Genomic DNA, 22,890 nt, shown 5'->3' on the forward strand with positions numbered 1-22,890 from the left:
GTTCTGCTAATGCTCTTGCAAAACTGTACATGTTTAAATTTAATCATGTAGTTAGATCCATTGAAGTCAGTTACTTCAATAGGGCTCCACAAGGGTGGAGAGGTCCACTGATACAGAGCCTGTTGCAGGATCAGCCCTCTAGACTGTAAATTCTTTGGGCCAGGGACTTTCTAAAAATGTGTTCAACATCTGGCACAACAGGGTCCCATTCTTAACTGGGGACTCTAGTCATTACTGAAAAAAAATCAATATTAAATCAGCAACAATGCTTTGAAACTGGCTATGGTATTTCACACTGTTATACTTTAAAAACAAACAATCATATTTAATAGATGCTTTAGTTTTGACGATCTGGGGTGTTTCTTGGCTTGCATCCTGCAACAAATGATAAAGGAGAGATGGTACCTCCAAAGAATATAAAAGCATTTATTCAGGAGTAACTTAGAAAGACTTTGGGAAATAGCCAAATATTTCCTCTGGCATTCTGGACATTCTCCAACACAAGTGCTGGAGAACACAACACAAGTGTATAATAACTATATTTCCTGCATATATGCTCACTTTCACATTCCCCTCACAGACAAATAAGCTTAATTTACACAATTATTTAAATGGTCCTAAATAAAGATTTTAAAAAGTTTTATCTTGAGGTAATTTCTCTTTTGAAAATATTTATTTTCTTTTTGTCTAAGTTTGAGCATAAAAATAAATAAAACCACCATTTACAATATGACCCTACTGTTTTGCTTGAAAACCATTCCTGCATCTAATGTCCCTATGAAACTTTTTGGGGAGGTGGAGGGAGATGAATGGTTCAACCCCTCACTTGAGCAAAGTGTACTGTAGTTTCCTTTCACAGTGCTTCTAATTGGTGAAACTGCTCTGTGTGGCACAAAGCATTTCTGGTAAAGAGACAAATCCAACAAAAATAGTCTGAAATTTCAAACGTCTGTAATATTCACTATGTTTAAGGAAAACACAGTGTTAGAAACAAAACCCACTGAAATTAGAGCTCTCTACCCAGCTATATCTTCATCAGGTTTTTAACCTTTGCAAACAATGTAGAAAACACCTCATAATTCATCAGTACAGAAAACTGCCATCTACTAATGGGTAGGTAGGTGGCATGTTGTAATCGCTCCTCCTGACTGGCTAAAAATTAGGCCTATGCTACGATTGTTATTATCCCATCTCCCCCACCATGGCCTGCTTGTTTGTCTCATTCATCTGTTGTATCTTGTGTTCTTTTAGACTGTTAAGCTCTTTGGGCAGGGACTATCATTTACTATATATTTGTACAGTGCCTAGCACAACGGGTCCTTGACTTGGTAGTGCTTTTATGCACTATCAACTATAAATGGTAAATGGTAAATAATAAAAAGGAAACAATGAATATTGAATTAATGGGTTCTTCATCCTTTCCACCTATTCAGTTGAAATTCAGTCATTATGCACTATTTCCTTTTATATATATTTCCCCCCACATCAGGGCCTTTCCTTGGACACCAAGGTGGAGATTTTATGCGCTGTTACTTCCCCTTCTCTGTGAAGAGCCAATCGTGATTCCTCAGACCCCCAAAATCCCGCACTTTACATTTAGTTCAGAAACATTTTGGTGGCTTGGTTTTTTAAGGTAATCCAAGCTCAAGGAATGATGACATACTGCATCCCTCATAACCATATGCCAAGGAAGCTCCAGATGGACAGCTATTGTGAGAGTGCTTCCTGGGAATTAGATCCTCAGCACGTTTGATGCCTGTGTTGAGTTATTCTCTTGGCTACTTACATTCCTGCCTATCTGCTGCAGTGGCAAAGTGCCTACTTGTGAGTTGACATGTCAGTTTCAATAAGGCATAGATACCACTGGAAAAAATCTCAAGCTTACATAACACTTCAAGTACTCTTTTCTGGAAGGAATCCCTCAACTCTCATAGCAATGTCATATAGCTCTTTTGCACATAACATCAAGTCACACTTGTGCCAGACTTCTGGAGTACAGGAAAAGAAGGCAGTGGGTTAATGGCTGCCAAGATGACAGATTGCATAACGGTGGGAAACTGGAAGTACATTATAATATGTTTGGATGCCCCATGTTGTTGTATTAAAGGAGTACAACTGACATGCACAGTGCATAAAGGTAGAGAGGTATTGATCTCAGGCCCCGCCTCAGTGCAGTCCATTAAGGGAAAGTTGCAATGTAAAGTAGGATCTTCCAGTCACAACAACCACAAAGAAAAATATCACCAAAAGTACTTCAAATGTTGTGTGGTTCTTTATTTATACAAAAATAGCTGTAACCAGAAAACAAATTCAGATTACAATACTGTATATATTTTCTTTTTCTGAATGGCAGCCCCAAAACCTCAAACTGGGATTTGAAAGTCAAGCTGAGTTCTTTCCTGCTTGCACATGGTCACCAGTAATAAAGGTTCTGCCAACCAGATTCTGCCTTAATGACATCTGTGCAACCCACTGTTGCCAGTGGACTTGCAGTGGTGTAAATGATTGAAAATTAGTGAGCAATTTGGCTGACATACAAGAAGAAAGTTCAAATTACTCCTTGTAGATCAGTTGGCTCGAGAGCTAACTGGAGAAAAAAGTAAAAAACTTATTTTTCACCCACAAGTAAGCAGTTAGGATTATAAATACACACCTGGAGCAGATCTGTTGAGTAGAAGTACCATTATTACATAGTAACTTCAGAGAGCCACTGGCTTTCCCCTGAGTCACCTCCACCAAACAGTCACTAGGTCTGCTGGTGATTCACCTTTTCTTGTGACTTGGTCCTCTGGCTGGATCACATATAGTCCCACCTCTTCCAGAGGTAAACCAGACAGCCAACAAACAGTAATCCACTGACCTCACATTGGGGCTTCAGCCTGACTGCGCCTTACCAGTCCTTACCCCTTGTGTCAGAGGGATTTCTGCACCATCTTCCTCAGTGGGCCAGTAAGGGAACCCAGCCCCTCCCTCCCCTCTAGGTGTCAGTCCAGGGGCCCTTCAGTAAGTAGCCATGGCTTGCCTATGCAGACCTCTTGCTGGTTCCCTGAACCATTTCCTGGGGACCTCCCCTCTCTGGGGACTTTCCCACAGCCTCTTCCTGGGCTCACAGTGTATCAGCATCTCTTGCTAGGCCTCTTCCACAGGCTCACTGCAGAGCTTCTTAGCACTGTCTGCCATGCAGCTGGAGAACCCTGGACCATCTCCCTTCCCCAGCTTTCCTTCACAACCTCATTGTGCTCCTCCCTGCTGAAGGCCTGGCCTACCTTCCTTCCTTCAGGAAGCAAGGTGCTGTGTACCAGCCATCCCACCCAGCTCCCTGGATCCAGCCAGCCTTCTCTCCCTGACTGAGAGCAAGAGATCTACTCTCCTGCCCCATCACCAGGGCTGGTGCTACCATTAAGGCAAACTAGGCAGTTGCCTAGGGTGCCAAGATTTGGGGGCGCCAAAAAGTGGTGCCCCCGGCTCACCTCTGCTCCGCCTCCTCCCCGAGCATGCCGCCCCCACTCTAATTCTCCTCCCCGCCCCGGCTTGCGGAGCCAAACAGCTGATTGGCACTGCAAGCCTGGGAGGCGGGAGAAGTGGAGCGGCCACTGCACTGGGAGAGGGAATCTGAGCCACGGGGGGGGGAGGGGGGCGGCGCCTCAGGGCGGGGAGCTGCCGCAGGGCTGGGGGAGGGGGGGGCGCAAGGTGGTAGTTTCGCCTAGGGTGCGAAACTTCCTTGCACCGGCCCTGCCCATCACTCCCCAACTAAGTTGGGTTCAGCTCTTTTAGTGCCTCCCTCCAGGCTTGACAGCTACTGCAGGTGTAGTGGGGCAGGGCTGATCGTGCCTACTGGGTCTCATTAATCCCCTCTTGCCCTATGTGGGGTTTGTACACCCCATTGCAGAGTAGAACCACATTTTAAAGTTGGATTTAAATTTAAGTAAGAGGAAAATGGCATCTTGACATACCAGTCATGTCTGGTGACTATCCAAAGGCACAGACTTTCAAAGTTATTGCAAGATATAGTCTAGTTTATAATTGTTTTAAAAATTGTTAGAATGTCTACCTATTACTAAATTAGCACAAGTTTGAAAGACTCTGTCTGCCTCATACATTCAAATGATGAATTTGAGTCTTAACATATCACAGACTGGACCCTTTGCTGGGAAGTATTAGTGAAGTGGCAGACCCTGATTGTGAATGCCTTACGGGCATAGTAAAATAGTGATGTCTATGTTTGGAAACTGTTTTGAAAATTCATGTAAGGAGGCTCTGGTCCTGCTAGTGCAGACTTTTGTGTCCACTTAGAGTCCTGTGGAAGTCAGTGGGATTGTGCAAGGATCTGTGATAGTGGGTCCCACTGCAGAATCAGGGCCCTAGTATGCATGTTCCTAGTGATCTCCCATGGATTTGATACCCTGGATGATTAGGACTAATTGAAACACTCACTGTTTCATAGTTACCTGCTATATTGGTATCAACAGAATCCAGTAATTTTTCCAGTACATGTGAACTTCCCTCCTCCCCATCCTCTTTTCTTTGGGGAAGATTTGTAGTTTGTATAGATCAAGAATAGTGTGTATATTTATATTGGAATACAAAGATGAATTCAGTAGTGTATAATTCATAACTGCTCTCTGTGAATGGGACAAAGATTAATACAGACGTTTTTCTTATTGCAGGCTGGAAGGAACTTCTTGTCTATAATTTCTTAATTAAGCTGGATGTGCAATCAGAGTGAAAGAGAAACTCTGATTATCTCTTAGACTAAGACAGGCCAAGGCATTTTCCAGTGGCAATATAATGGTGGTGCTTAATGAGCAGACTTACTATGAAATAATTCAATATAGCATTTTACCACAGCTTCATATCATGATTTTGGCTCTTGCAAGATCCCATGATGGATATTTACTTATCTGAACCATCCACCTTTATTGTTTCAAAAATCTCAAGGGGGGTTTTACGTATGGTGCAGTACACCCTGCTTTAGAGCAGTGTTGTACAATGATCCATGGCATCTAAACACCCAAAAGATCAATTATCAAAAAAGATTATCATGGAGGGGAGGTGGATGAGGAAAAACAGTTGCGATAAGACAAAAATAGACACAAGTCAACTTTATTTGCAGTTCAGTAAAGTTTAACCTTTTCCTTATTTGTCCATCTTCACTTCCTTTAACAATGCCTGGTCCTCCCTACTGGGACTTGAATTGGAAATGCCAAAACACCATGGAAAAGGAAAGCTGCACGACTTCCAGCCCAATTTTGCCAATTTAGGAGACAGACATTATTGAGTTCTTCTCCATATACAAGCTTCAAATGTCTGCCCATCACTAGTTATTTTTTAAACAGTTAACTAATGCCATATTCCCCCCTCCCTTTCCCTCACCACCCACAGATAAATCAAATTACAATATAATATTATTTAGATGTAATACAGTAGCTTTCATAATTGTAACCCTTCTGCCAGGTGCAGCCAGCAGCAACAAGGGCCGGGTTCAGTATCTAGGGGTTCCTTCTCAACAATACAACACAACCAGCTCGAGCCCCCACCCAGTGACCTGGGACAGTTACACACCACCCTCTGGGTGCCTCTAAGACACAATACTTCCCCTCTCACACGCAGAGTCTGAGTGCAGCAAAAAATTTTAATAAAAGGAGGGAATTAACTCAGCATTAATTTGGGAAAACACCGCAGCTAGAGCTCATAAACACAAACCATGAGCAAAAGACCCACCCCACAAGTAAGTTGGGCAATGTCCTTTCACCCTCATGGTCTTCAGTCCAGCAACCCAAAAGTCCCTTTAATATGCCCCTCCCTTCTCTGTACCCCACTCACAGTTGCTGCCCTTGGCCTGTGCAGCCCCAGAATTCAGAGGTTCATCCGCAGAGTTCACCTCCCACCCTGGCTAGGGGGGAGGGGTAAGGAGGCACCTTACATGCTGCACTGCTCCGGCACTCACTCATCAACTCACCCAACAGCCGATTGCCACGCTCTGAGGGGCTCTGCTGTGGTCCTCTCCGCCAGCTGCCCTACTAGCTGCTTGCCACACCTCTCTGCCAGCTGCCCATTCACCAATATGTCTTCAGTCCTCTTTCCCCCCCATACACACACTTAACACAGCTCTCAGTGATCTCAGGTGTTAGTGGGGGAGCCTCACTGCTGGTGCACACTGAGCAGTCTCTTGCAATAGAGACACTGTCCCAAAGTAGATCTAATACTTCAACCCAGTTATCAGTGATTTCAGCTCTTCATCTTATAATAAGACTCTCAATTGAGTCTAAATTAACTCTTATTATACTATGAAGCAAGGAAGAATCAAAGGGTGTCTACAACCCTTAAACATAACACTCCCACACCTCTCCCTACCCTCTCTCAACTCCTTGGACTTTGCAACCCATGTCCCCTGCCTAGCGAGTGCTGTTCAGTTGAGGGTGAATCCCTACATCAGGGTATGCCAGGTACAGTTCTGCTGCCCTCAGTTCACACAAGGATAGCAACCCTTTATTACTCTGCCCCAATAACAAGGAGACTGGGGATCCAACACCAGCCACAAGTGATCATTTGGGCAAGCAGTCCCATCATGCTGAGCACCTAGGCAGGGTGGGTGTGTCCATGCAAACGAGATCAGCTTCTGAAGTCTTTTTTCACAGCTCACCACTAATGTCAGGGGAGAGCTCATCCAGACTCTGCTTACATAATTAAAACAGCCCAAACACACTTTACAAGAAGTTATAAAATCCTGATAGTACAGTGAATGCATAGGAAAATAGGACAACCTTTCAAAGCTGTACTAAACCAACAGATGGAATGCTGATGAGTGCATAAATTGCTCTTCAAGTTGAGTAGGGTCTACTTTTTGACCCAAGAAAGCAAAAAGCAATAATTACTGAGCATATGTCAATTGTCTCCAAGACCCAGTGCAATCTGAGCATCCAGATGCCTTTTCCTGATTACATAGGCAAGAAGAAAACTGCTAAACCCCTTCCCTCTGTGGGCCAAAGGGAAGAATCCCCCGGACTCTGTTCCCCCCTCTTCTGGCTTTCATTTGAAATGGGAAGAACATTAGTGTCAGCTTCCAGCCTTTCCAGGGGACTAAGAGAACAGAACCTCTCCCTGAAGAAAAGTGAAGAACTGTTGGCCCCCTCCCTTTAATCCTCCCAGCCACCACAAGGCAGGAGGGAGAGCAATTCCTAGTCCAAGTGAAGCAAAAAGAACTCCGTAGGAATCAAGTTAGGACTGATGACCAAACTCCAAATCTGCATAGGTGCCAGATTAGAGTTATCACACGTCCAGGTTTTGCCAGAGAAAGCCTCTTTTGAGTGTCTGTCTGGGGGTGATTTTAAAAATAACAGGAAATGTCCTAGGTTTTTGCAGAGCAGACAAGCTGCAGCTCAGAAAGAGCCCTCCCCCGATTGGTCCACTTCTTGGTCCCTCTCCTGCATCTGCAGTTGATTGGTCCATTCCCCTGCAAGCCACAGCTGCTAGACTGCACCCACCCAGGCACTGGGTTCTCAGCCCTGGGGATGGGGTCCCGCAGGGAGGTGCTGTATGATGTCTGTAGCCATGTCTTGGGCTTGTGCCAGCCACTGACAGGGAGCGACACTGCCCCTCACCTCCAATGAGTATCCCCACTGCAGGTACCCCTGCCTGCAGCCCCAACTGTACCCCCCTCTCCATCTCTCCCCAGGTTCCCTGTCCCCTCCGGCAGTGTCCTCTTTCTGGGAACCTGAAATATGGTAACCCTATGATGGGCCAAATACCATTCGTAACTGGTAGGGATTGAAAGTAGTTGCCATCTCTTGGTATGTAAAATGAGTTTGGACTTTGATTAATCAGTTTTTAATGGCCCAGTATCCATTTTGAAAAGCCATTACAACAATTGGCATCCTTAACTGGCAATTGTAGCAGAGAGCCCAAGCAACTGAGTAAGCAGGAGATGTGAAATATTGTCATCTCTAGAAGAAGTCTCTATAAAGGGCAAGGCACATTGACAGACTGGAGTTGGGAAACCTGTATTCTTTCTCCCTCTCTGCATTACCCACTCTACAGGCAAAAAGATTATTTCAGTCTTAGGGGTCTCTAGTCAGACACTACTTATAAGATTTGCTAAAAAATCAACTAGTAATGTTCATCATATAATGTACCAGATCAAGACTGAGAAAGCAAACCAGTAGCAGAGCAAGGCAGAGCTGGGCGGGCCACGAGACATTTTGTTTACATTGACCGTCCACAGGCATGCCCCCCCCCCGCAGCTCCCAGTGACCGCGGTTCGCCATTTCCAGCCAATGGGAACTTCAGGAAGCAGGGACCAGCCCAGCCGTGTGGTCTGCTGCAGCTCCCTTTGGCCGGGAACAGCAGGCTGCGGCCACTGGGAGCTGCGGGGGGCCATGCCTGTGGATGGTCAATGTAAACAAAATGTCTCATGGCCCGCCAGTGGATTACGCTGATGGGCCACGTGCTGAAGGTTGCTGACCCCTGGCCTACAAGCTAGGCCAGAATAAGCTGACCTATGACCTGGCTAGACCAGTCAGGAATAAGTCTCATTTTCATGAACATTAGAACTCAGTATCTCAAATCATTTCAAGATACAAAAAAGTATTGTTTCATCCATGCCAGCCTTTGTCTGAGTTTGTGTGTAACAACAAACAAACAATGCTTATTGTGTGTGTGTAAACTGGTGTTATGAAAAATGGCACTTCTGTACTTATGTTAATGTAGATGGGCGCTAGAGCAACATTTTCCAGACAGAAATATTATATTTTTATATATACGTAATAAAGAGCCATACCATGGACAAAAGTATTGCTCTTGCATAAACCAGGACTCCATATATTATACACACACACACTCTCTCTCTCTCTCAAAACTTAAAATTAGCCACACATTCTAGTTAACAAAAGCTGGGGCAACTTCAGCTGGTTCCCCCACAGAGCAGTTGAACATCAGGAATTCAATCTTAAGCAGAATTGCAGACATTCCAAGCCAGTGACTAACATGCTGTTCATATGCACCAACTTCAATTTTCTAGTTACTTGAGAGCAGCAGGAGATATATGTTAATGGGGAGATTTGTGCACTGAGTAATTCCCACATTGATTTTCTACTGTAATTCTTTTCAATATGCTATACAGTGTTACTCAGTATGTTATTTATATTAATAAATACAAGTCTGCCAGGGCCAAAGTATTCAAACGTGGGTTCCCGAAGTTTGTCACCGAAAGCCATTGTCCTACACCAGAATAAATGTGATCTGAGTGTTGCTCATACTCTCTCAAAATCTGGCCACATTTATTAGCATTACTAACAATAGATTCAGTTGCCAAACTTCAGGCACTCATTCTGGCCAACGTGCTTTATTGACAAGACAACAAAGTCCCTGCCCCAAAGATATTACAAATGAAAGAGCAAATTAGTGGTTCCAAATCTGCAGGAGAAAAAGACTGTTCACGATTCTTTTCTTTGCAAGCTCAACCAGTGACCTAGTCAGTGCAACCAGTGCACAAGTCCACTACCTTGTCTGCAATGAGAGAAAAGGTGGAAGAGTGATAAAACAGGGGGGAAAAAATCTTAAACCTGAGTAAACAGGCTGAAAATACAGTCCACCAGTTGCAGGCGTGAGCTATGAAGTAGCTGAGGAAAAATCTGAAAGGAGAATCATAGTGCACCGACAGCAGGTAAGCTCTTGACATCAAACAATGACACATTTAACAGTATTTCTCCATGTACAATTCCACTGCTAATTTGCTCTTATAACACAAAGTTATTTAGGTTAGTCAGGAACAGAGAGAACTGTGAGAAACTCAAAGAAACCTAAACAAGATAGGTGAATGTGCAATGAAATTCAATATCAATCAATGCAAAGTAATACACATTAGAGGGAAACATTTAAATTATTCATATACTTTACAGGGTTCTTAATTAACTGTATCACTTCTGAAAAGGGACCTAGGCATCACCTAGACAGCTCAAAGAAGAGCTCTTCCCAATGTACAGTTGTGGTCAAAAAAGCAAATGTGTTAAGATGCATAATGGGATGATGATGAATAATACAGAGAATGTTAGAATGCCTTTATATGAATCAATGGGGCAGCCACTTCTGGAATATTGTGTGCAGTACTGGGTACCGCATCTCAAAAAGGATATTTCAGAACTAAAAAGGGTTCAGACAAGGGCAATGAGAATGATCTAGGACATGGGAAAATTCACATGTAAGAGAAAGATTGAAAAGATTGGGATAGTTCACCTTAGAAAGGAGAGGGAACATAATAAAAGTGTATACAATAATGAATGGTCTAGACTAGAAGCTAGATCAGGATCGTCTGTTCTCCCTGTCTCATAACACAAGACCTCCACTTAAATTAAAAGTTGGGAAATTCAAAACCCATAAAAGGCAATACTTGTTCATACAACATGTGATTAAGCTGTGGAACACAGTAACACAGGAAGTTGTTGAGGCCAAGAACTTACCAATATTCAAAAAAGAGGTTTAACATTTATAAGGATAGCAACACTATTCAGCTTTATTATAGCTGATGCTAATAAGTTTTGGCAGGAATATTAAACTTCATACTTCAGGGTTTAAGTCAACCTCTATCTATTAGAGACCAGGATGAAAGCTAATGGGGGGTGGTGGTGGTGAGGGGAGATTATACCACTTTTGCCTACTGTTGGGTTTGTACATCTCCCTCTGAAACACCTGGTGTTGTCCACTGTTAGAAACAGGATTCTGGACTAGATGGATGTGGGTCTGATCTAGTACTGTATGGTGATTCCTATCCTATGTTCCTAAGAACCATTAATAATTTGGCAGCGTGGACCTTTCCCTATTCCTTGGAATTGGTGGCCTTATACTGACATCTGGTGGGGTTTTAACAAAAATTGAAACAAACTTTGAAATATAGTGGACTAGCAATAATAACCCATTCATTTGGTGCCTGATCTCTTTTCAGAGAAGTCAGTACAGGAAGTCTTCACCTTGAAAGAGTTCCAAACCACTCACGACAGCAAAGCTAACAGCAATACTGCACCAATGACTCATTAAGCTTCATTTTCAAAGCAAGTTACAAACATTTCTGTTACTATTCACATTACTCCTGTGAGATATTATCTATCAGTCTGTGTTAAAGCTTCCTACACCACCATCACCATAATACCTAAGCACATATGCCCATTTTGCACAAGGAAATGAAAGCAAAGAAGTTACATGGCTGATCCTGCAAGCTGTGTGTGCAAGGAACACCCAGGAGCTGACACAAAGGACCTTGCCTAAAGAAAGAATCTATGCCAAAATCTGGATTAGCACTTTAGCATTCCTGGCTCCCTATTATTACCATTATGCCTCTCTCTTTTTTTGCTTTAATACATATTCTGGTGCTCAGTGTTACCTGAGGTAGTTAAATTGGCTTGCGATTTATGTCAGTGTTAGAATGCATGGATCCCGCAACTCAGAAGTAGTAAGAAAAACACCCATAAGTAATGGAACAAAACAGGACATTTATTATAAATTAGAAGAGTTTTAACTGATTATAGTTTTACAAAACAATGATTGGAGGGCTTGCTCTTCCTCCTAAATCGGCACTGAGGGGAGTGAAGAATATAAGCTGCTTTTACTGCATTGATAGTCAAGAGGAAGGGTAAAGGCAGAGATGAGGCCACATCATTTCCCTTGGCCACTTGGGTAAATCTATGAGAAAGTAATACAATTTGAGACTATTTTATCTCTCTGGAGAGAACAAACCTGCTGGCTGGGAGATTCATATACTCTGATAATATAAGTAAAGTAAGAGGGGAAGGGAGCACCATGGACCACTAGGCAGTTCTTTCTAGAACTGACATCTGCATCTGTGGATTCTATAAAGGCTTAAATAGGATTAAGTAGTGTGAAAGGTTCGTTGTGTGTTAGCTAGTAAGAAACTCTCTAGAGATTATCAAAGAGACTTCACTACTAGAGAAAGGACTTTTCCAACGTGCCTGTAAAGATTCCAAGAATTACAAAAATAAAAACCAGCAGCAGGGGAGAAAAATACCAACAGAGAGGAAAAAAGCCAAATTGATCCTCTTCCTCTATTAAGAAACTTTCCCAACTCTCAAGAGAACCTAGATAGCTCTGTTCAAAAATCCTGTCTCTCCTGAATCCTCCCCAGTTGAGAACTAACATTAAAAGCAAACAGCAGCTCAGAACAACACTTTTTATAGACCAAACTAAGGTATAGTTATACTATCACTAGACCTTAAAGGTACAAACAAGTCCTTTTTAATTAAACAAACAAAACTTTTCTACCCCCATCAGAGGCATTAGTCTAATTAAAAAGAACCATTTCCCCCTTAAGCAATGGGCACTTTATCGAAAGGCAAAAGATAGAACATGTATTTCCTCCACTCAGCTGAATATATGATATTTCAGAAGGTGCTGTGCCCAAGCATCCACTGTGTGGTCATCTGTATTATCTTCTTTTCCCCGAGGGGCTCAGATTTTCAAAGAGTTCAGGGCCATATTGTCAAGTGTTCAGCTACTACATCTGAAGTCAGATTTTCAAAACAGCTCAACTCCTGTGTAGGTATCTAAATAAGGGCCAAATTTTCAAAAGTGCTCAGTGCCTCTCAACTCCCAGTGTGATGCTTACGGACAGATTTTGAAGAGAACTCGGCACTGAATGTGGTGAAGTCTTAAGGAAATCTAGCCACTTATTTTGGTGCCTAACTAGAAGCTGACCTCTTTAGAAAAAATCTGAAAATTCTCTATCTTACCTCTTGTTCTGCCAAGTCATAACGTTATTTACTCATGTTGTTTTATTAGTGAAAAGAAGCAATGTCATTACTCAAGTTTTGTGTGCGTTTGTGAGACCCTCCTTCCCTCTCCCCTGAGCTTATGTGTTCCTCTGTCATATCAGATCTAACCTAGGCCTCAAACCTGCAAACTGTTCTGCACTGGCTGACCCAATGCCCACATGGCACCCCATTGACTTCAATCAGGTCCATAGAGTGCCATAGATCCTTGGTACAAGGACCATGTTGTCACTCTCTCCGCACAGCACCATGCATACAAATGATGCTATACAGAAATGTTAAATAATAACAATAATTGGATACTCGGGGTTTCTATGCAATGGGTCATTGCTTGGACTGGGCATCTGCAAAGTGTATAAGCTCCACAGGAGAGAGACTTCAGAGTAGATTAATTCTGCTGCAGAAAGTCATTCTACAACTAAAGTGATTATACATCCTGGTTTAACTGGGACAGTCCTGGTTTTTCATATGCTGTCCTGTTGTCCCAGTAATGTGTAGGTTTTTTATTTAACCAGTCAAAATGTTTGGTTTTTTTTTTTTTTTTTTTTTTTTTTAATAACTACAAAATGTATGCTCAAAATGTATTGCTATCCTGAGTGGAAGTTGTTCAGTGTTTACCAGTAACTAGTAGTCCAGTGCAGCTTCACTGCAAGGTTAGCTTGAATTAGCTATACTAAGGCCCAGTCTACACTGGCAAGTTTCTGTGCAATAAAGCAGCTTTCTGCACTGTAACTCCTGAGGTGTACACACTGCCAAGCCACTTATCACGCAGAAACTGCACAGTTGTAGTGCTGTAAAAACACCACCCCAATGAGAGGCTGTAACAAGGTTGGGACTCACCACCGCAGCACCTCCTACTGGTTACTTTGGGAATTAGCTCAGTCCAGTGGAGCATTCCCTCTCGGTGGTATCCCGCCCGTTATCTTTCCCTCAGTTGGCTTCTGAGCCCACGTCGCTCACCAACTGGCGGCGTCCTCTTCAGGACCACTGCCCTCTGGCAGTGCCCCTTAGTCCTGCCACACCCCCTTCCGGGTGTGCGTGTGTCAATCAGCAGTCTCTATGTCCAGCCACCATGGTCAACCACACACACCAAAGTCTAATCCCTCCTGTCAGGGATCTGGCGTGGTCTATAATGGCCGCTCCCTATGGCCAATGGCTGTGTGTACTGCAGGGGGAGAAGGAGGGGACCCAGGCCCACCCTCTACTCTGGGTCCTGACCCAGGGACCCTCTGGCAGCAGCCTCGCTGTCCTCCTTCTCTCCCCTCTGTCTACCTACTTCCCTGAGCCACTTCCCCTTTGGCCCCTTGCACCGGCTAGGCCCTTCCCCTCAGAGCCTGCAGCCTGGCAGACACCAGGCTAGAGTTACCTTCTGCTCCCCCAGGCCTGCCCAACACTGCACTGTCCCAGGTGCTAGTCTCCCACCCCAGAGATAGACCTTCTCCTGTCAAAAGCCTGGGACAGACTGACTCTCCGCTCCCTATGCAGCCTTTTTATAGGGCTGAGCCTGGCCCTGATTGGCTGCCTCCAATCTGGGCCCAGATTGGCTCCCAATAAGCCCTTCCCCCATTGGCTGTGCGTCTGCGCAGGCCTACTGGCCTGCCGCAGCCCATACTCTCAGGGAGTGGGGCAGCCGCCCCACTACAGAGATGTACAGCTTTCTGTGCCAGGGCCACAGCGTTGCAGTGCTAGTGTAGACACCATGGTCAATTACAGCGCTGCGACTGGCCTCCAGGAGGTGTTCCACAATACTTGTTCTCGTCTCTCTGGTCATTGGTTTGAACTCTTCTGCCCTACCCTCAAGTGACCAACTGTCATCCCCACCCCGTAAATTCCTTGGGAATTTTGAAAGTCCCCTTCCTGTTTGCTCAGTGATGCGTGCAGTGGTCTCAGCACATTTTTCCAGGTGGCCATGCCTGCTTCACATACCAGGCGATCCCCCGCTTGGAGCAATGCTGAGCTGCTGGACCTCATCAGCATTTGGGGAGAGGAGGTTGTGCAGTCCCAGCTGTGCTCCAGCTGTCAAAATTATACCACCTATGGACAGATTTCACAATGCATGACAGAAAGGGGCCATGACCGGGACACATTGCAGTGCAGGGTCAAAGTGAAAGAGCTGTGGAACACCTACCATAAGGCACTGGCGGCAAACCGCCGCTTTCGTGCTACGCCCACAAGCTGCTGGTTCTACAAAGAGCTGGATGCGATACTCGGCAGCAACCTCACCTCCACTGCGAAGACCACTGTGGATACTTCGGTGGCTTGTGTGCCAGTTGAGAGTGGACTGAGCCAGGAGTGGACGAGGATGTGGAGGGAGAGGGGGACCCAGAGGCAGAGGATGACTCGGAGGTCAGAGATGCATGCAGCCGGGAGCTCTTTTCTACCCCAGAGGAGGCTAGCCAGTCACAGCTGTTAGATGTTGGCGAAGCACAAACAGGAGAGGAGGCCCTGGGTAAGTGGATTTGATTTTGGAAATCGCTGAAGCGAGTTGTTGGGGGAAGGAGGGTTGCAGAAAGCAGGCTTGTCTCCCACCGCACGCCTAGTCTGAGCAGTGGAACAGGCTGTTATTTCACTCCCTCACTTCACGGGAATCTCCCTCAGAGATCTCCAGGAAACTCTCATGGAAATACTAGGCAATCCGTTGCCGCAGGTGTCTCGGCAGAGCTGCTTTGTTTCTTACCCCATTAACGGTTACTTTCCTGCACCACTGTGCCTCATGGGGAGTTGGGGAGGGACCATTGCTGCACACAGGCTAGCCACACAGGGGGCCAGGGTGGAAGCCACAGTCTTGGAGAAGACCCTCCCTTGAGTCCCTGCTCACCCTCAGCAGCGAGATATCTTCCATAATGATCACAGCCTGTGGAAAGTGTGGGGACAGGAATGATTATCAGGCCCTCCCCTGCAGTGCTGGCTCTCCCCAAGAGCCACGTGCCCAGTATACAGCAGTGTCTGGGAAGAGTGATTTATCCTGCTCCTGCAGCTACTCACCATTTTGGGGGGGTCTTGTGGCTCATGTGTGCTTGCCTGGGTTCAGTACTGAGTGTGAGTACTGGCTGTATTTTTAAATCACTGAATCAGTGTTCTCTGTGTTGCAAACAATACCGCTTCTGTAAAATGTTGTATTTAAAGTTCACAGAGATGACTTTGGGAGCTCAGCCTCCCTCTTTGTTATCGGCAGCTGAACAGCTGAGCAGAATTAGAAAACGGCCAAGAAGAACTAAGGAGGACTTTGTGTGTGATGTTATGAAGCACTCGGCCACCGAGAAACAGGAATTGAAGGAGTGGCGGGACAGCAAGAAGAAGGAGTGAAAGGAGAATGCGGCATGCCAGAATGAAGCCACGGAGTGGCTCTTAAAGGTTATGGAGCGCCAAGCAGACACGCTCCAGGCAATACTAGCTCTTCAAACCAAGCGGCTCCACCCCCGCCCACCCCTGCAACTGCTGTCGCAAAACTCTTTCCCATGCTTCCCCCAGACAACACCAACATACTCTTATTAACCTTCTGGCTCCAGTCTATTCCCGCGGCATTCCACTCCTCCCCCTCACAGTCCAGTATGGCGGACTCCCACTACACACTGCACTCAACACCCATCCCTCTGTAGTTTGGCGCTGCTGAAGCACAGTACCAGCTGCATTGTACTCCAAAGGAGAAGGTTGGATATGAACCCTGGACATAATCACCTCCTAGCATTACAAGCTCTGCACTCCTGAGCATAGCAACAAATATTAGTGGATTTCAGCTTCAAACTGCGGCCTCAAGGCATCCCTGATCCTTATGGCCCCATGCTGTACCCTCTAATAGCCCTGGTCTCTGGCTGTTCAAACTCAGCCTCCAGGCGCTGAGCCGCTGTGGTCCAGCCCTAAGTGAAGCTTTCACCCTTCCCGTCACAAATATTATGGAGCGTACAGCACGCGGCTATAAGCATAGGAATATTGTCATCGGCCAGGTCCAGCTCCCAATAAAGGCAGCGCCAGTGGGCTTTTAAATGGCCAAAAGCACACTCAATAGTCATTCTGCACTTGCTTAGCCTGTTGTTGAACCACTCCTTGCTGCTGTCAAGTTGCCCTGTGTATGGCTTCATAAGCCACAGCATTAAGAGGTAGGTGGGGTCTCCCAGGATCACAATGGGCATTTCAACTTCCCCTACGGTGATCTTCTGGTCTGGGAAGAAAGTCCCTGCTTGCAGCTTCCTGAACAGGCCAGTGTTCCAAAAGATGCGTGCATCGTGCACCTTTCTGGACCAGCCTGCGTTAATGTCTGTGAAACACCCACGGTGATCCACAAGCGCCTGGAGAACCATTGAGAAATATCCCTTGTGATTAATGTACTTGGTGGCTAGGTGGCCTGGTGCCAGAATTGGAATATGCATGCCATGTATCGCCCCTCCGCAGCTAGGGAAACCCATTTGTGCAAAGCCATCCACAATGTCACGCATGTTGCCCAGAGTCATGGTCTTTCAGAGCAGGATGTGATTAATGCTCTGCAGACTTCCGTCAACATGAGTCCAATGGTCGACTTTCCCATTCCGAACTGGTTAGCAACCGATCGGTAGCAATCTGAAGTAGCCAGCTTCCACAGTGCAATTGCCATGTGCTTCTCAAACGATGGGGCAGCTCTCATTCTTGTGTTCTTGCACCGCAGGGCTGGGGCGATCTCATCACACAGTCCCATGAATGTGGCTTTCCTCATCCAGAAGTTCTGCATCCACTGCTCGTCAGCCCAGATGTGCACCATGATGTGATCCCACCACTCAGTGCTTGTTTCCCGAGCCCCAAAGTGGCGTTCCACTGTAGTCAGCACCTCCGTGAATGCCAAAGCAATCTCATGTTGTAGCTCCTACACATGGTGAGATCAATGTCAGACTCCTCTTGCCTTTGTAGTTTAAGGAATAACTCCACTGCCACTTGTGATGTGTTGGTCAGAGCAAGCAGCATACTGGTCAACAGTTCGGGATCGATTCCTGCAGCCCAAAGAGGCAGGGTGCGCAGTACACAAACTGTTGAAAGATGGTGCCAAATGCGTCTGGAAGCACAGTGATTGCTGGGATGCGAAGCAATGCATCACGGGGCATTGGGACAGGACCCAGGATGCCCGGCGACACGCTCCGCCTTCCCACAAGTCTTAGCGGCAGAAGAGAAAGAGGTGCTCTGTGGGATAGCTGTCCAGAGTGCAATGCTCCGAATACTGTTGCAAGGGTGAACATGCTATTGCGCGGGAAGCTGACAGTGTGAACACACAACAGCGGTTTCCCTTCAGTGCTCTCTGAGCGGTGCTTTAACTCCCTGCGCTGTAACTCTGCCAGTGTAGACATGCCCTAAGGCAGCGCTTTACTGTGGCTGTGTAGTCGTGGCCCCAGCACTGGAGAGAGCTCTCCCAGCGCTGTAAAATCCCACCCCCATGAGGGACGCAGCTCCCAGCGCTGGTGCACTGTCTACACTGCCACTTTACAGCGCTGAAACTTGCAGAACTCAGGGGGGTGTTTTTTCACACCCCTGAGGGAGAAAGTTGCAGCGCTGTAAAATGGCAGTGTAGACAACGCCTAAAATTAACTCCTCTCAAGTTAGTCTAGTTTGAGTGGGAGCCCTCACACTGCAAAACAACACCTGAGCTTTACAGTGTGCTTGGTTTAATAGCACTGATTGAGCGTTTGTATTAGCAGCACATTGGTCTATACCTAAAACGTAGGTCCACCTGGCTACATTGCTCAGGCTGTGACAAATGTCCTGCCTGTAAGACATAGTTAGGTGGCCCTAACCCCCACTGTAGATCCAGCAGCGAGGTCAAGGGAAGAATTCTTTCTTCCACTTACCACCTGCCCGGCCTCTGCAGGGGGTGGAGTAATGGATTTACAAACCAGCCCCCTCCTTCCCGGTGGAGTTGGTACACTCTCCTCCCCTGTCTGTGTGAGGCGCTGGTACAGTCGGCCCCCCTCCTGCGTTGGTACACGCCGCTCCTCCCTGCAGAGTGGTTCGCCAATACGGCTCGGGGCATGCTGGGAGCGGGGGGTGGAGTCTCTCTCTCTCTCAGGCGGGAAGGGACTGGACGTGGCGGGTGGTTGCTGCTCGGCCACCGGGCCGGTCGGTTTGGGAGCAGCAGCGGCCTCGTGGTGAGCCGGCCCGGCTAGAGCCGCGGGGCAGGGGCGCGTGGTTCGAGAGCACAGGCGGGGCGAGGAGGTGGTTCACTCTCCAGTACTGCGGGTTGGGGGGGCGGCTGGGCCTGGCGGCGCCTAGCTCCGTGCACGAGCCCCCGCGCTCTGTGCGTCCAGCGCGCGCCCGGCCAGGCTTCGCGTCCCGTGGCAGTGGCTGGCCTGGCGCGAGGCCGGCGGGGTCGGCCCATGAGGAAAAGGGAGCGGCCCGGGGGCTCGCGCCTCTCGCAGCCCGGCCGCGCTGTGACCGCTCGGCCCGTCAGGCGGCCGCCCCCTCCCCCCGCAGGCCCAAGCGTGTCCGGGGCCGAACCCCCTGGTTGTCGCCTGGGGGGGCGGCCTGTTGGGTGGAAGCAGCGTGACTGGCGGGCTGGTGCCAATGACCCTGCCTCGGGCGGGGCGGGGCGGGGGGAGCCGCTGCCGTTCGTGTGACTCGGGCGCGGGTCCCAGCGGCAATCCTCGGGCGCGTCCGCGTGGAGTTGCCACGAGCGAGTGAGGATTTTGGTACGTGCTGTCGGCCCAATGGCGGCTCAGCTCCGCGTCCTTTACCGGGCTTCGGAGTGGTGCACGTGCATGTTCGTAACTAACGCAGGCGATGCCAAGAAAGCCCCAAACCAAAAGGTGTTCGGGCTGTGCGTGCATGGGGAACAGCGCCGAGTAGACTGACAATCCCACGTGCTCGACCCAGGGTTTCGGTACGTCTTAAAAATGGGACTGACTGGCCATAGCATGGTGATGCTTGGGGCAACATTTCACACACACCCCACTTCTGTGAAAGCCCTGAAAGCTATTGGGCATGTTTTTTGAGTGAGGGAAAAATGATACTACTGCTCATCTTCATCTATTCTTGGGTGTCCTGGGAGATCTGTCAAATTTTGTAGAAGACTGGGTTTTCTGCATGCATAACTCATATTCCCTAATGTGCTCAGGGTTTGGACTGGGTTTTTTACTGCACAATGCACCCTTAAAATCAGCATGGCCAGCCATGAGCAGATCACACAATTTGGAGGAGGGAGGAATCCTTCCGTTTTGTAGAGCAGTCTCCAAAAGGCTAGCATGAAATGTGGCTGGGTCTTCTACATAATCACTGGCTGCCAGAAGAGCCCTATGAAGCCAGTGGCATTGAGAACAAAATGTACTTGTATGCAAAATTAGTTTGACTTTAAATTGATCTGTTTAGACATTTGTTATATTTTCTTTTTTCCTCCTGTTTTTCAGATGTAGGCAGACAATGCCCATTGATGCGCTTTGCCAAGTTGACAAATACCACTTTACAAGAAGTTGGTATGACAGTTCCTGAATGGTATGATTATTTTTAATGGAATACCTGACATTTGTATATAATTCAAAAATTTACTTAGAAATAGGTCTCTTTTGGAGGTGACCATTTGTTTATATGCTGTTAAGCTAGGTTTTGCACTGAGAAATGAAATGATCACTTTACAAATATAAATATTTGCCTTTGTGTTACCCATTCACTATCTCACACAGTGAACGTGGTGTCAAAAAAGGCATACAAGAACTCTTGCTGAAACAGTTTTGGGAGATGGTTATGTACTTTTTCCCTCCACAATTCTGCAAGGACAGAATCTCTGTAGAAAAGTTGATGTTTGGGTGGTATGCATGAGCAGTCTAAGGTCAGAAGAGACAGTTATGATCATTTAGTAGTATGACCTCCTGCACATTGTAGGCCACACAACCTCACCCACCCCCACTATATCTTGCCTTCAGCGTTGGTTTTTCTTGACCATTATAATAGACGTTGAATTAATCTCTTGGAGCTAGCCAGAATTTTGATAAATTTTGGTGAAATTTAGTTTGCTAATTGCTACTTACTAGTACCTTCAAGGGAAGTTCCTTCCTGTCCAAATATAATTATAGAGCCACAAAATTGACTTTAATTGCAAGACACTTGCTGGCTTGATTTGGTGCTGTACCTAGAAGTGTTTCAGCAGTGTGCAGGGTTGCTCTTAAAACAAAAAATTCTAAGAAAATGGTGATGGGTGGGGTTGGAGCAATACATGTTCATTGTACTAACTTGTATTTGTTTCTGTTCAGTGGAGAAAATTAGTCTGAATGAATAGAAGACTACAGTTTCTGTACATATGGCTTTGTATACTATGGTAAGATAGAAATGTGTTTTTCTTTTGAATTCAGAGTCTACATTGGTTAAAGTGAAAGGTTCCATTTGTATAAGGGCAGAACCTTTAGGTCTTATTCTATAAACGTTGATTATTTACTTGCAGTTTGTCATGTTTATTTAAAGTTTGGTGAGAGCTCTTACAAAAGAAATATCAGATTTAGAGTTTTGTAGAGTAACGCTTAATTGGCTACTTTGCTTGTAAGGTCATGCAGAATGCTCCAGTGTCCAGGGTGGGCAAGGATGATCTAACTAATTTCTACTGATTAAATGTTCATAAGTATCTTCCAAAACTAAAATTAGTTGCAGAATATTGGTGCAAAACGTCATAAGCTAATCAAACCTCAGGCAGTTGTCTGACCTGTTGCCCCAAAGCTAAATTGCAGCAGGCAGAAGTGAATCATAATAGTTTTTTCTAGTTTCCACTGGAAGTGGAATTCTTAGTTCTTTTGTTCTTACTTAATATTTACAAGCATGATAATCTTGCATTAAACCATTTAAATAACACTACAAATAACATGCACAATTTTTTAAAAAAGTACTTTTCTTCCTATAACTTGCAGTATAACATTTTGATATTTCTTGGCTAAGACTGCAGTTTAACTGGCAAACTTTACCATTAAGCATTTTTTAAGAATATGTAGCATTCTTGTCTGTGTTGCCCATTCATTTTTGTTATTAATGTTTGTGGTGTCAAGAAAGGCATAAAAAAAGTTCTTCCGCAGCATTCTTTGATGTTGGCAATTAATCTCTCCCATGATTCTGCTGTATAAGGGACAGTTTTGTGTGACAGCTACTATCGTAACTAAATTTAGAATAGTGCTTGTAGTTAAAATAAGAGCAAGGAACTTGGTTTAGGAATTAACCTCTGAAGATGTTCCTATACATGTAGATACTTAGAAAAAATAGCTTCACAAAGTCAGGTTTTGTTTCAGCTTTGAAACAGTTAAGTCTCTGCAAAGGCATTTTCAACCACTCTAGAGGATCTTGCAGATTGCTAAAGAATAATTCATAAACCTATCTCATCTGATATTCAATATTTTTTTTTCAGTAAAGATTTCTACAGAATTTCTACAGCTCAAGTTCGGCAGCATTTCTTCCACCAGAAGAATGTTCTGGAAGAAATATACAGGTAGATGAGTTTTTAAAAGATGGAATTTGGAAATCTGTAAATCATGGTAACATATTACTAGTATATTCACAAGAAGACTCAAATAGCTTTTAACTATATGTGGGGAATGGTCTTGGGTACTAAAAAATAAAGACTATATATTTATTTTTAATTGCTGCATTTGTTGAATTTTTCTAAGTACCACCTTCTCAGTTAACTAAAATCAGTTGTTATACTGTGGTAATAAAATATTGATCCTGATTTACCAGTACATCTGTATTTGTTTGGGGTGAATGTTAGTCCATTAATATTGAACCAGAATAACTAATAAATGGTGATCGTTCTTGCCAAGAGTATATGGGAAACTTTTTAACACTTGAAGTGACTGGAAGTACCTTGCTTTTGATAGTGTAAGGAAATATAAATTGTTTATTCGGCTGTTCCTTTCGAAAATCTTCACTTTCCAAGTTGAATTGCCTATAAAGCTTAAATTGCACTTATACACATTCAAGCTTTACTTCAATGTAAAGATCAGTGTGTCTTTCAGCATCAGTCATAGGCTGTAAACTATACCTTCATCTATAAAAAGTACTCCACTACACAAGGCAGAAGTTAGTGTAGAAATGATATCCAAATATGTCATTTCCTTAACTTTGATCAACAAGGGAACTCTGCACAGAGGCTTAGGCCTTGTCTATGCTACACAGTTTTGTCAACAGAACAGTG

General features: G+C 45.4%; 2 non-coding genes across 2 annotated transcripts; both read left to right on the forward strand.

The window, feature by feature from the left end:
- The first annotated feature begins 20,370 nt into the window (after positions 1-20,370).
- On the forward strand, positions 20,371-20,502 carry LOC112059803 (small nucleolar RNA SNORA13). The gene has a single exon (XR_002889077.1). It is a non-coding gene; the product is annotated as a small nucleolar RNA SNORA13 (small nucleolar RNA).
- Positions 20,503-21,703: 1,201 nt separating this feature from the next.
- Positions 21,704-21,835, forward strand: LOC112059804 (small nucleolar RNA SNORA13). Its single transcript, XR_002889078.1, has one exon. It is a non-coding gene; the product is annotated as a small nucleolar RNA SNORA13 (small nucleolar RNA).
- The last annotated feature ends 1,055 nt before the right edge of the window (positions 21,836-22,890 follow it).

Source organism: Chrysemys picta, chromosome 6 (assembly GCF_011386835.1).
Source record: "Chrysemys picta bellii isolate R12L10 chromosome 6, ASM1138683v2, whole genome shotgun sequence".
Taxonomy (NCBI): Eukaryota; Metazoa; Chordata; order Testudines; family Emydidae; genus Chrysemys; species Chrysemys picta.